Genomic DNA, 15,757 nt, shown 5'->3' with positions numbered 1-15,757 from the left:
GATTCCATATATGAGTGGGATCATGTGGTATTTGTCTTTCTGTTCCTGGCTTACTTCACTTAACATGATTGTCTCCAGTACCATCCATGCTGCTGCAAATGGTAGGATTTCATTTTTTTTTTTAATAGCTGAGTAGTATTCCATTGTGTATATGCAGCACAGTTTCTTTATGCACTCATCTGTTGATGGGCATTTAGGTTGATTCCATCTCTCTTGACTATTGTGAATAGCATTGCAATGGACATGGGAGTCTTTTCGATACACTAATTTCATGGCCTTTGGGTATATACCCAGTAGTAGGACTGTGGGGTCATAAGGTAGTTCTATTTTTAGGTCTCTGAGAAACTTCTAAACTGTTCTGCACAATAGCTGTACCAACTTACATTCCCACCAACAATGTATGAGGGCTCCCTTTTCTCTGCATCACCAGCATTTGTCATTTTCTGTCTTGTTGATTATAGCCACTCTAACTGGTGTGAGGTGATATTTCATTGTGGTTTTAATTTGCATTACCCTGATGATTAGTGATATTAAGCATTTTTTCATCTGCCCATTGGCCATTTATGTGTCTTCTTTTTACTTTCTTCTAAATGCCTATTCAAGTCTTTTACCCATTTTTTAATTGTTTTTTTTTTGTTTTTTTTGTTTCATCTGCCCATTGGCCATTTATGTGTCTTCTTTTTACTTTCTTCTAAATGCCTATTCAAATCTTTTACCCATTTTTTAATTGTTTTTTTTTTGTTTTTTTTGTTTTGTTTTGTTTTGCTGTTGGGTTGCTTGAGTTCCTTATATATTCTATATATTAGCACCTTTTCTGATGTGTAGTTTGCAAACACTTTCTCCCATTCTGTAGGTTGTCTCTTCACTTTGCTGATAGTGTCTCTTGCTGTGTGGAAGCTTTTTAGTTTGATGTAGGTGTAGTTTGCAAACACTTTCTCCCATTCTGTAGGTTGTCTCTTCACTTTGTTGATAGTGTCTCTTGCTGTGTGGAAGCTTTTTAGTTTGATGTACTCCCATTGTGTATATTTGCTTTAGTTGCCTGTGCCTTTCTAGTCTAGTTCAAAAAAGCTCTGCCTACCCACATGTCGTGTAGCATTTCCCCTGTGTTTTCTTTTAGTAGTTTCATAACTTTGGATCTTAAATCTAGGTCTTTGATCCATTTTGAGTTTGTTTTTGTGTATGGTGAGAGATAGAGGTTTGATTTCATTTCACATGTGGACATCCAGTTTTCCCAGTACCATTTATTGAAGAGGCTGTCCTTTCCTCACTGTATATTTTTGGTGCCTTTGTTGAAAAATAGTTGGCTGTAAGTGTGTAGGTTTATTTCAGGGCTCTCTATTCTATTCTATTGGTCAGAAAATTTTGTCTGTTTTTATGAAAGTACTATGAGTTTTGGTTACTAGAGCTTTATAGTATATTTTGAAGTCAGGTAGTGTGATGCCTCTAACTTTGTTCTTTTTGTTTAAGATTGCTTTGGCTATATGAGGTCTTTTGTGGTTCCATACAAACATTCAGATTGTTTTTTCAATTTCTGTGAAGAACATCTTTGAAATTTTGATAGGAATTGCACTGAATCTGTAGATTTCTTTGGGTAATATGGATATTTTGATGTTTATTCTCCCAACCCATGAACATGGGATATCTTTCCATTTATTTGTGTCTTCAACTTCTCAGTCTTTTGAAATAATAAAAATTAATAAAGGTTATTGATGCTTTTCTAACCAAAGTATCCAAATTAACATTTTCTTCTATGGCCATGGATATCATGGAAGTAGCAATGAGTCATTACATTATACATTAAATATGATAACTGAAGTTGTTAATAACTTAATAATATATAATATTAATATATTATATTACATATATTAATATATATAATATTAAAATATATATTATATATTAATATATAATACATGATTAATTATGTATAATAATAATAAATAATATAACTTTGATAATATAACTTAAGTTGTTAATCAATAATTTAAAAAATCTTCTAGTATATATAGCCATACAACATGCTACTACTAATGGCTCCGTGAAACATGAAATTCAGTTGGTATGAGCACCCACTCTCTATTTCTCTAGCCATGGATTACAGGCCACTAAAATATATTAATATCTACTGGAGGAGGTATACCCCCTGGAAACTTTAATTAGCTAACCTTTTGTTTCAAGATAACAGGTTGAAATAAAATCCAAAGTTAACATTCTTTCTAATAACTACCCATTATGACAAATTAGATAAAAATCATCCAAATCCTTTATTGCTCATTCACTTAACAAATATATTTTGAGCAACTGTTGGTGCCACTCTCCTAAGCATTAGGGACATGGTGAAAAACACAGTTCTGCCCCCATGGAGCTGATATTCTATGAAGTGGGGACAACAGAAAATCAAAAAAGAAGCAAATAAACATATAGAAAGACAAGTGATAATGAGTACTGTGAAGTAAGAGAGGGGGTATAAAGAAGCAGAGGTGTGTAGGTAAGACAGAGACCACTAATTTTTCCCCAGTATCCATTCTCTCCACATTCCTTTTAGTACAGAACTCAAGATCAACCAGCTAGAGATATTTCCCAGCCTCTCTTGCAGCTAGATGTGGATATGTACCTATGTTTGGGCTAATGGAGTAGAAGTGACACTGAGTTCCATATCGTCTCTCTAGAGACAAAACCACTTGCCTCGGACTTTCTATTCCCCTGCTGGCTGAGAAGGGGGGACAACTAGAACATCCTCAGAAGCCATCTGGGAAGGATGTCAGAGACACGCCATGAGCCCTGGAATGTTAAATGAGAAATAAATATCTACTATGTTTGAGGCACATTTTTACAACTCTTTGGTGCAGTACGTTATTCTGTCCCTTAATTTAGATGGCAGAGATGAGTATTTTTAGATTTAATCATCAGGGAAGGCCTCTCTGAGAAGGTAGGCATTGGAGCAGAGAGCTAATTAAAGTAAACGAGAGAGTCATACAATGATCTGGGAGGAAAGCATCTTAAGCAAAAGGGAAGGAAGTCTGAGATTCTGAGGCCAGAATGAGCTCAGCAGATTCAAGAAACATTAATAAGTCCACCATGTTGGACTGGGCAGTTAACTTAGTTAGTTAGAGTGTGGTGCTGATAGCACCAAGGCCCAGGGTTTGATCCCTGTGCTGTCTAGCCACCAAAACAAAACAAAAAAAGGCCACCATGACTGGCATGGAGTGAGTTAAAGGAGCAACACATTAGGAAATAAGGTGGGAGAAGTAGGCAAGGGTCAGCCAAGCAGGGCTTTGAAATTATGGCGAGGGTTCAGATTTTGCTTTATCATAGAAAGCAAGTTTTAAACAGGAAAATAATAACATTTGATATACATTTTAAAAAGCTAATTTGGCAGCTGGATGGAGAATGAATGTTAGGGTAGCAAGAACGAAGTACAGAATCAGTTAGGAGCTATGGTAAATCTTTCAGTGGAAAGACTACAGTGGCCTCAAGTACAGTGTCAAGTATAGGAAGGGGAGATGTGGTGAGATTCAGCACTCATTTTGAAGACCAACCACAGGAGTTAAGGACAGTTCCAAGGCTTTTGTTCTAATAAACCAGGTGATTACTGAGATGGGGAAGTAGATTGGGAGGTGTAGTACTAAAGTTCCTAGTTTGTTTGGGGGCATGTCACGTGAGAGCTAACTGTTAGATAGTGAAATGGAGATGTTAAGTAGGCAGCTGGATAATTCAAGTCTGAAGCTCTTAACAGAGGTAGGTGAAGGCTGGGAATATAAAATTAAAAGTCACCAGCACATCAGTGGTATTCAAGGCCATGTGATTGCATAAGACCATCAGAGAAGAAAGACTAAATAAAAAACAACAAAAAAAGTCCAATGACTACTTGCATTTGAACTCTGACTTCAGGTCTGCCTCTGGGGAACCCAACAAAGAGAGTGTGGATTGAGGGGGAGACTGCAATGCAGCAGGCAAGTTAGATGGGGAGGTGATGCCTCTTTAAAGTCGTTAAAGTCAGCACTAAACTATATCATTCCAATGTCTTTCTTCCAGGATTGGGTTGTGCTTTTGATTAATATTCTGGTAGGGAAGGGAAGTTCCAAGAGCTTCTGCTTGGTCTTTCCTACCATAATAATCCTCACTCCATAGATCAGAGAGCCAAATTGGGGATTTTGCCAGTCCCTGACTATACTTACCCAATTATACATCAAGAGCTGTGGAAATAATCACAGCATGGGTCCCAGTTGGCCCAAACTCCACTGACTACCAGAAACCCCCAGTGTGACATGGACTAACCTGCAAAAGTTAACTTCGTCCAAGCCATCCTGGGTGTTCCCAAGAGCTGTCACATCTGGTCTTGTGGTTTGTATCCCTGAAAGGACTCCTAGTTGAGGGAGCAGGTAGGAACTGACATCCAGCCCAAGTTCCATTTGCCGAGCTATGACAGAAACTACTGGAATATTCTTTAAAATGCTGTTAAAAAGACAAAATGGAAATTGGTCAAAAATTGAAAATCTTGAAAGCTTTAAATAAAACCCAATTTAAACTGATATAGACTTTAAAACTTTTTAAGAGGGACGTTAAAATGCTGTTAAAAAGACAAAATGGAAATTGGTCAAAAATTGAAAATCTTGAAAGCTTTTAAATAAAACCCAATTTAAACTGATATAGACTTTAAAACTTTTTAAGAGGGACATAAATTTTGTTGTTGCTCATTTGGCAGATGGACCACTTGGCAGATTGTTTTCTGAAAACGATGATGAGCTGTGTGTTGTATATCATTCACACTTACCATCTTGTCTCGGTGGGGGACTGGTGCAGTAGAAAAGACATAGGGATAGAAACAGACAGACCTCAGTTCCAGCCAGCTCTGTCACATGTCACCTGAGTGATCATGCCCCTCTCCCAGCATTCAATTCTTCATCTATGAGATAAGAATAAGAATAATTCCTACCTAGTGGGTGTGTTTTAAGAATTTGTGCTAATGTGTATGGAGGGCTTATTCAGTACCTGGTCACAAGGGATGCATAATAAATAGTTGGAAGAACATAAGAACAGGAATGAGCCAGCAGTATTTTAAGCATATGCAAAGAAGTATTCATGGACCTTTTCTCATTTAATGCCATATTGGTCCTGTTAGTAAGCAAAGTATTATGTCCTGTTTATATATATGAACCAACCAGGGTACAGAGGTTAAGTTGTCTTAAAAAGGTCAGACATAGTAAATAGGTGACAGAGTCAATATTCAAATGCAGATCTTCTTTTGCCTTAAACATTCATTTGTACATGTTTGTGAGGTGCAATGTGTTGTTTCAATACATACATATACTATAACTTGATTCACTTAGAATAGATAGCATAGCTTTATACCTGTTAATCTACCACTTTCCCTCCCCCGCACCCTCCTCCCCTTTCCTCCTGTCCTCTGGTAACCACTATTCTACTCCAAGGATATCTGGTTTTTTTGTTTGTTTGTTTTTGTTTTTGTTTTTGTTTTAGATTCCACATATGAGTGACATTGTGCAATATTTGTCTTTCTCAAACTCAGGTCTTCTGACTCTAGAGAGTGTATGTTCAGGCGAGATGGCTCCCACTGCTGAGATCCTTCCCAACGCTCCAATGCCCCTAGTGGCCCCAAAATACTCAGCACAAAGTGGGTTTTTGAGATACCTCAAGACCGATATGAATCATGTACAAGAATTACACCCTTTTCTGGTTTGCATGCCTTTGACAAAGATGTTCTTCTTCTTCAAATGTTCTCTGCCAATACCACTTTCTTCACCTGAAAAAAAAAGAAGGCAATGAAAATAGTACATACCATGCAGTGTTAACATGAGTATTACTTGAGTTTCACACATACTTTTTTTAGTATAGTATTTTTATTGAGTGTCACTCAATAAAAATACTATACTATTTTTGTATATTGCTGTTGTTAACAACTACTACCTGTTAGAGGGATTATTCATTTTTTAACCTCAGATCAAATTTTCTGCCTTTTCTAAGCCTTTCATGACCCCAAACACACATCCACCTCCAGGTTAAAATGAGTCTTCCCCTCCATCTGTCAAGTGCACTCGGGTTGTTTCCATATCTTGGCTACTGTGACTAATACTGCAATGAACATGGGAGTGCAGATATCACTCTGAGATCCTGACATCAATTTTCTTGGATATATACCCAGAAGTGGGGTTGCTGAATCATGTGGTAGTTCAGTTTTTAATTTTTTAAGGAACCTCCATTTCCACCGCAGCCACACCATCTGGATCCCCACTAACGGTGTAAAAGGATGCAAACTTCACACCCTCGCCAACTTTTGTTATCTTTTGTTTTCTTTATAATAGCCATCCTAACAAGTGTGCAGTGACATTTCATGGTTCTGATTGCCTTTCCCTGATGATTAGCAATACTGAACATCTCTTCATATGCCTGTTGGCCATGTACATACAATGGAATATTATTTAGCCTTTAAAAAGAGGGAAACCCTACCATTTACAATAACATGTATGGACCTAGAAGTCATCATGTTAAGTGAAATAAGTCAGTCACAGAAGGACAAAGACTACATGATTCCTCTTACATGAAGAATCTAAAATAGTCCAACACATGGAAGTAGACAGCAGAATGGTGCTTACCATGGGTGGGGAAAGGAGTATATCGGGAGTTGTTATTTAATGGGTATAAAGTTACAGTTATATAAGATGAGTAAGTTGCAGAGATCTTCTGTACATCACTGTCTATAGCTAACAATGAGGTATTTTGCCTTAAGAATTTGTTAAGAGAATAGACCTCATGTTAAGTGTTCTTACCATAAAAACAAACAAATAAAACAACAACAAAACCCAAAGGGACACAAAGAAACTTTTGAACGTGATGGACATTTTTATTATCTTGATTGTGGTGATAGTAACAGTGAGTGTATACATATGTCCAAACTTACCAGATTGTATACATTTACTATGTGCAGTTCTTCGTATGCCAATTATACCTCAATAACTTTTGAACGTGATGGACATTTTTATTATCTTGATTGTGGTGATAGTAACAGTGAGTGTATATATATGTCCAAACTCACCAGATTGTATACATTTACTATGTGCAGTTCTTCGTATGCCAATTATACCTCAATAAAGCTAGCAAGAAATTAATCTTCTTTTCTGTGCTTTCATAGCAGCTAATTTATAGTACTTGCCTAATGTCTTAAAATAGAGTTGTCTTGCATGTGTATGCCTCCCCGCTAGATTCCCACTAACCAGGTTTTATTCATCCCCCAAAGTACTAAGTATGCATTGGTTAAGATCATATTGCTGAGATTGTCTGTTCTTCCTTTTCCTTCTGCCAACTCCTCACACTCACCAAGCTGCCAAGACCTCCTGAGAAGATTAGGTTTTATTCAAGGCCAAGACTATTCCTTGTGGCAATAGGAGGATTTTATTAAATGTGTAATAATACTAATAACTTATGCCCAATAGAACTTTGTGATTTATAAGGTGCTTTCACTACCATTATCCATTTTATCATTCATTTTGGGGGGCCAGGAATTGTCCCCATGTGTCAGGATGCCAAGGAGGAGGAGAGCTGCCATCCCTGCTGTTGAGAGTGGTTCTGAGATGATAATCAGACCCTCTGCTCCTCAGTCCTGCACTAAATGAAAAAAGACAAGGGAGTCAAACGGAGGTCAAGGTACCAACATTATTGCCTATAGAGCTTCTTGGTGAACAGAAGCTTCCTCCAGTGTCACCCTCTGCCCATCTCACCAATTACAGCCCTTGAAAACTGGCCAAGGAAAAAGTTTGTGGAACAAGTATTTACTCAGCCATCTACATGGGAAAAGGCACCCACCTCACACCCAAAAAACATGGTAACTCTACACAATCAAGAAGCTTTTCCATATCATTAAACAAAAAGAAGGAAAGAGGAAGGAAGAGGAAAAAGGAAGCAAGGAAGAAAGGAAGGGAGTTAGTTCTCCTTCCAAAGGGTGGGGGTAAGTAACGGGTAAAGAGTTAGGTTAAGGGCTGGCCCCGTGGCACACTCGGGAGAGTGCAGCGCTTGGGTGCACAGCAGTGCTCCCGCCACGGGTTCAGATCCTATATAGGGATGGCCGGTGCACTCACTGGCTGAGCACAGTGCGGGCGACACCAAGCCAAGGGTAGCGATCCCCTTACTGGTCACAAAAAAGACAAAAAAAAAAAAAGAGTTAGGTTAAAAGTGTTCCTCAAATATTCTTTCCTCCTAAGAAATGGAGTGGATGTCCCTTAGTGGAACATGAGCCCTAAAACATAGGTTCCCCCAAAATAAGCCCTTGGAGACCTCTCAGTTTAATGAGGATTACATATCCCTTAGGGAAAAATGTGTAAATAGGTGGATAAGTTCTATACTCAAGGTTGATGAGAAATAAGTTGGAAAAAAGGTGCTAACTTGCTTTGCAGATAATCAGGAAGATGTATTTGAGTCTATTAAATGTTCAGTCTCATATCTGCTGGGCACTTAAGATGCGTAGACACTGAGAATTATTGGGTCCTCTTAACATGACAAGGTTGGTAGGGTTATCATTGCTATTGGACAAGCAGAGAGAGTATAAGACTTATCCAAAGTCACAGTGTGTCTCAGCAGACTGAATTCCATTTCAGGTTTTACCACTTACTAGTTATATGACTTTGAGCAAGTCACTTAATGCTTTGAGCCTCAGTTTCCTCTTTTGTAGAATGGGAAAGATGATGCCGGACCTGCAGGACTCCTGGGTAATCCATACCCTACCTACTTTAAAAGATTGTCATTCACTTGATTAGATCCCGATGTTATAACACCAAGGTCAAGGGTTTGGATCTCCTTACAGGCCAGCCACCAAAGGAAAAAAAAAAAAAAAAAGGTTGTCATGGAGATTAAGAGAGATAAAGCACATGAAATTGTTTTTTGGAAATTAAAAACCTGGATCAATGTTAGGGATTATTGAGGTCATTACTGCACAGCCCTGTACAAGTTGGTGGCAAACACCGCTAATTCCTTCTCCATAACACTCTTTTTAAAATTATATTAACAGAACTCTGATTCTGTTTCAGGAGGTCATGTACCTAGCTAGAAACACTCAGATCCCAGGTTTTTTCCTAGCCGGGGTAGCCATGTGACCATTTTCAGCCAATTAGATGTAAGCAAAGGTTTGTTGAGTGGGGTTTCCAGAAGAGCTATTGTTTCTCTGATAGAAAGACACAGACTCCACTGTCATGTGATTTTTATCCTTCACCCTTTTTTCTGCCTGNATTTGAGTCTATTAAATGTTCAGTCTCATATCTGCTGGGCACTTAAGATGCGTAGACACTGGGAATAATTGGGTCCTCATAACATGACAAGGTTGGTAGGGTTATCATTGCTATTGGACAAGCAGAGAGAGTATAAGACTTATCCAAAGTCACAGTGTATCTCAGCAGACTGAATTCCATTTCAGGTTTTACCACTTACTAGTTATATGACTTTGAGCAAGTCACTTAATCCTTTGAGCCTCAGTTTCCTCTTTTGTAGAATGGGAAGGATGATGCCAGACCTGCAGGACTCCTGGGTAATCCATACCCTACCTACTTTAAAAGATTGTCATTCACTTGGTTAGATCCCGATGTTATAACACCAAGGTCAAGGGTTTGGATCTCCTTACAAGCCAGCCACCAAAGGAAAAGAAAAAAAAGGTTGTCATGGAGATTAAGAGAGATAAAGCACATGAAATTGTTTTTTGGAAATTAAAAACCTGGATCAATGTTAGGGATTATTGAGGTCGTTACTGCACAGCCCTGTACAAGTTGGTGGCAAACACTGCTAATTCCTTCTCCATAACACTCTTTTTAAAATTATATTAACAGAACTCTGATTCTGTTTCAGGAGGTCATGTACCTAGCTAGAAACACTCAGATCCCAGGTTTTTTCCTAGCCGGGGTAGCCATGTGACCATTTTCAGCCAATTAGATGTAAGCAAAGGTTTGTTGAGTGGGGTTTCCAGAAGAGCTATTGTTTCTCTGATAGAAAGACACAGACTCCACTGTCATGTGATTTTTATCCTTCACCCTTTTTTCTGCCTGGAGTGCAGACTTGGTGCTTAGAGACAAGATAGTTTGCAACCATGAAGACAAAAGTCATATATTTAGAATGTCAGAGCAGGAAGCTAGAAGGAGCCTGTGTCCTTGACTATCTGCTTGAGTAGTTGCACTAGCTCAAGATCACTACCTAAGTTTTGTTTACAATAAGAAATAAACCTTGATTTAGGTAAGCTACTGCGGTCAGATTTCTATCACAATGAACCCCGTACAATCCTAGCTGGCAATGGGTGTCAATCACAGCAACAAGAGGCATGTTACAATTCATTCTTAGGCTCTTTGCTACCATTTTTTTTTTACCCTTGAATCATTAAAGAACATGATCTTGTATGGCATGGCAGGAAGAGACAGATACTTTTGAAGTAACCCATAGAGCTGGAGAAGCCCAAGTGGATTCTATAACTGCTCTTTACTAGCTATGAAATCTTAAACTGATCTTAACTATAAAATGACTATAGTCATCTCCATGTCACTATGAGTTCTAAATGCAAAGGGCATAGTGCATATTCAGCACTCAACAAATGCAGATTGTGTTTTTGGTGGGGGCAGAGGAGAGCCTAACAGCAGTCCAAGGTTCTGACCCAGGCTGGAGGGTCATTAACCCTTAATGAAAGCATGTGCTCAGGTCATTTGGCCAAACCTTGTTTAGATGTGGTACTACAGATCAGTAAGAACTGCCTGATAGGCCAGCAGGCCAGCCCTTTAGCATCCAAATCAGTGTCAACCACTTCAGAGGCAGCATGGCACAGGGGTAAGAGTTCTGGCTTGGGAGCCAGACCGCTTTGGGCTTGAATCCTGGCTGCACCGCTTTCCACTTATACTTACACAACCTGCGGTAGATGACTTCACCACTCCGAGGTTCAATTTCCTCCTCATCTGGTGCGCTTACCTCACAGAGGTCCTCAGGAGGCTCAAATGTGATAACAGATGTGAGCACGCTCAACCTGCACAGACTCATTACTACTGTTACTTGGATTCTCCACTCTGGGTGGTAGTAGCAAGCCCAGTGCTGAAGCGGGGGAGGAGAGGGCAGGGGAAGGGAGGAGCGGGTCATGTCTGTACATTGAATTCCAAAGATACAGAATCACTGATCTGCAAAGAACCATGAAGGAGGTTGTTTAGGTCAACACTGGCCTTGAAGCATACCTGATCTCTAAGCTCATGAGGTGGTAGCTGCCTGCCAGGCAGCAGCACTTGGGAGGATGGGGTTCAAAGTCCTGCATAGCTCCCTGGCTCTCTCCATGGTAGCCATTTCCCTGAGGACCCCGGCAGGGCTGAAAATAGACTTTGCCTGCAACACAGCTTGATATATTTTGGGCTGAGGAGGGGCTGAGGAGGGGCTGCGGGAAGGGAGAGCCAAGCTGAGAGCTCTCTCTATTGGTAATAAAACACTTCCAGAATGTACTCACCTCCTCTGGAGGCTTACGTGAAGGGAATTTGCCCAGACAGGATACAGATCCCCCCACCCCCTCTTTTGTGAACCTCCAGCCACCCCTGCACAGCCAAAGCCTCCCAGGGGACTTACTGCCAGGATCAGGTCTGCCCTGTTCTTGGGTCCTGCATTGGTTTCACTGGGATTTAAGTATAGAAGCTTTGGAAGTGGGGAGGGGAGCAAGGAAGCCAAAGCCTGCTCAGTGCGGCTGTGGCTGCTGCTGTGAGCCTGTGTCACACAGTAGGGTGTAACCTACACTGGCAAGAGTGAAGCAGTGGAAAGGGCACAATTTAGGAGTCAGTGGACCTGGGGTCAAGTCTTATAACGTACTGTCTCTGAGAATGGTCAAGTTATATAACCTCACTGATCCTCCATATCCTTGAGCTTTTTTTGAAAGAATAATGAAAAAGCAATAAGAAAAGCTAAAGTCTGTAATTATTATAGCTAACACTGCACAGTTAATATGTGCCAGGCTCTGCTCTAAGCCTTTGATGTGCAGTCTCTCATCCCATTCTCCAATAACCAACTGAGGCACATAGAAGTGAAGGCAGTCACCAGGGCCACACAGACATTGCATAATGAATGGCATGTGTCTGGCATGGGGTGGGTTTCACTCCGTGGTAGCTCTCCCGGGGCAGGGGGGTGGGAGGGATGCCTAAGTCAGCACAGCAACTCCTCCCTTCCTTGCTTTCCCTATGCCACGATGATCCACCCATCATTGCACAGCGACGCTGGGAGGGAGGCAGGAGCAGCCCAATTGTAAAGTCAGGAAGACAAAATGCACTCTAGTATTTCACACAGAGAGAATGTAATTCAGGGACCTCATGGCACAGGTGATGGGAGAGCAGAAGAGGTCAGCCAGCGTAAAAACAGCAGGACACTGCGACTGTTTCCAGGCCTCTCGCTGGAGCAGAACCATGAAGGCAGCTGTCAGCCAGCCGGAAGCTGAGCTCTGATGGAGGGGCTGTTCCTGAACCAGAGCCACAGAGAAGACACAGCAGGGCCACCAGTGGCCTGCCTCCCTCCCCATCCCTCCTCCAGCCTGCTACTGGAACCAGGTGTGGACCAGGCCTGTTTAGAAGCCCATTGGCATGGGAGCTTCCTGAAATGTGCAACAGAGCAAAGGAGGGGTAAGAACAAATAGGCAAATGATGGACACAGAGAGGAAAATATGTGACTTTTCCAAGGCCATAGTGCAGAGGGAGAGAGCCAGGACTTGAATCAGGCCTCCCACATTTTACACTCCTCCAGGCCACCTCCCAACCCCACGGCTTTTCCAACAATGAACTCTTTTTACTCTTTATTCCATTTATTATACCATATTTTCTGGAGTTTTTTAATCTCTTCAAGCCTCAAACTCTACCCTCACCCTAACCTCTTTCTGCATTTGACCTAATTCCTGCATCTTCCTATGACCTCAAAACCATGTGACCTAAATGCCTTTGACATCCACCCCCTTACTCTTTTCCTGCACCCACTCTTAGTGCCTTCTCTCAATCTGGAGAAGAGAGTCTCCGACCCCATATCAGTCAGGGTTCACTTATGAAAGCTAACAGTCTATGAGTATTCTGGAATGAAGGATTTGTTGTAAGAATAACACTTTCTTTAACTATGGTAGGAACTGAGGAAGGAAGAGCCCAAAAGAGGGAGGTGGAAGATCAAATAAAAGTCACTAACCAGCCCTCCTGAAACACTGGAATGGGTATTCATACAGAGGAATATGGGTCTCTGGGTACATGCAGTAGCTGGAGTGGGTCAGCAAAGAAAGCTGGTGGAAAAGTCTTTGGAAGACTGTTGCTGCTTCACCTGGCTGTGGGTTGGAGCTAAGTACAGAGTTGAAGGAAGTAAAGTTAAGCTGGAATCTTCGGCATTTCTGCATCTCAGTTTCACCACGGAAGACCAAAGACAAGCCAGAGTTCAAAGAAAGCTGGTGGAAAAGTCTTTGGAAGACTGTTGCTGCTTCACCTGGCTGTGGGTTGGGGCTAAGTACAGAGTTGAAGGAAGTAAAGTTAAGCTGGAATCTTCGGCATTTCTGCATCTCAGTTTCACCACGGAAGACCAAAGACAAGCCAGAGTTGGCCTGTCCCTCTGCGTATACCTCTCACCATGTGTAACCATGATGCCCTTCAGAGAGTAATGGCTACTACTTCACTTCAACCCTCAAATCTCATGCAAATTTCTTTTTTGGTCAACTTAACTCAGGACTATGAAGTGAAATATTGTTTCATCTCAGTGAGTTGACACAGTACAAAGCCACCACCCTCCCCTACTCACAGCTGATCCAACCCTCCAGATACCATCTCTTCCTGCCACCACAGGGGACTCACACACTTGATTATCCCCTTTCTTTCCCCTCCTTTCAAGCATTCCATCTCCATTGGTTCTGTTCCATCTGTCCAGGAACATGCTTCAGTCTCTTCCATACTAGAAACTGAAAACTTCCCTCCACAACCACTATGCTCTACAGAAAGCTACCAACTCTTCTCACCTCTCCCCATTTCCACCAAAATTTGGGGCAAAAAGGAATATACACTTGATGCTCCCCAAGCCTGACCACCAGTTTTCTTCTTAACCCCCTGCCATTGTACTTCCTGCCCACCTCTCCACTGAGAGCATTGGCTCAGTGGTGATGATGCTGTGCTTGTGGCTAACACACAAGTCTTTTCTGCAGGGCCCACCTCCTCTATCACATTTGACATCGTTTGTGATTACTTCCACCTTGGATCTCACTCCCTCCTTGGCTGCTGCAACTGCCTAGTTCTCTCCTGGCTTTCATCCTCCTGTCAAGCAACACAAACTCATCATCCTCTATGATCTCTCTTCCTTTTCCCATCCTTTAAATGTTGAGGTTGGTCAGGGTTCCAGCTGCGGCCATCTCATCTCCCTATATACACTCTCACTCAGTGAGTTCACTCAGGCTCAGGATTTCAAATGATACCTACATGCCAATTATTCCCAAATCTTTAATTCTAGCTCAGACTGCTTTCCTGAGCTCCAGTTATTTCCAACTACCAACTGCAGATAATTTGAGGTTGGTGTCTGAATAGGACTATTATTGATTGAGTAGAGATGAATAAAAATAAAATAACAATTTGTTGATGATTTTCATGCTCTCATTAAGTTCTAGGCATTATGCTAAGAGTTTTACATGCACTATCTGTTTGAATCCTCACTAACTTTAAGAAGGAGATACATTTTTAGCACCATTTTACAGATGAAAAAACTGAGACTTAGAGGGATAATAAACCTCTGGCTGTGGTGAAGTAAATGGTATTGGACTTCCCTTAAAAGGCAAGACATGAACTGGAGAAAATATTTGCAAAACATGTTTGTCATAAAGGACTTGTATTGAAAATATGAAAAAAACAAACAACAACAACAAAAAAACATGATCTCACTTATATGTGGAATCTAAAAAAGTCAAACTCAGAAGTAAAGAATGGATTGGTGATTTCCAGAGGCTGGGGGAGGAAGATGAATAGGGAAAGGGAAGATGTCAATCAAAGGGTACAAAGCTTCAGTTAGATGAGAAGAATAAGCTTTAGTGACCCATTGCACAGAATGGTGACTATAATAAATAATAAAGTATTGTATATTTCAAAATTGCTAAAAGAGTAGATTTCAAATGTTTTCACCACAAAAAATAATGTGTGTGAGGTGATGAATTTGTTGATTAGCTTGATTTAATCAATCCACAATCTAAATATGTATCAAAACATCACACTGTACCCCATAAATATATGCTATTATTATTTGTCAATTAAAAAGAAAAACTTGCAACTTAAGAATGCAGCCAACCTGATAATACTGGACAAAAGATTTGAACATATACTTGACCAAGGAAATGATGCTCAACATTATTAGTCATTAGAGAAATGGAAGTTAAAACCACAGAGAGATACTACTGCATGCTAGCATGGTTAAAAATGTAAAGACTGACAATACCAAGTGTTGGCAGAGATGCAGAATAATTAGAATTTCCATGCCTTGCTAGTCCTAATGAAGAATGGTACAGCACTTTGGAAACTATTTGTTTTAAAAGTCAGTGACTTTTAAAATTAAACATATACTTGCCATATGACCTAACAATCCCAGTCTTGAGTATTTACTCAAGAGAAATGAAAGCATGTACAAATAAAACAAGATCAATATGTGAGTGTTTATAGCAACTTTATTCATGATAGCCCAAAAGTGGAAACAAAACAAATGCCTGTCATCTGCTGAATGGTTAAATAAGTTGCGGGGTATTCATACAATGGGAAAGAAC

Source organism: Galeopterus variegatus, unplaced genomic scaffold (assembly GCF_000696425.1).
Source record: "Galeopterus variegatus unplaced genomic scaffold, G_variegatus-3.0.2 Scaffold3087, whole genome shotgun sequence".
Taxonomy (NCBI): Eukaryota; Metazoa; Chordata; class Mammalia; order Dermoptera; family Cynocephalidae; genus Galeopterus; species Galeopterus variegatus.
Note: the sequence above shows the minus strand (reverse complement) of the source record.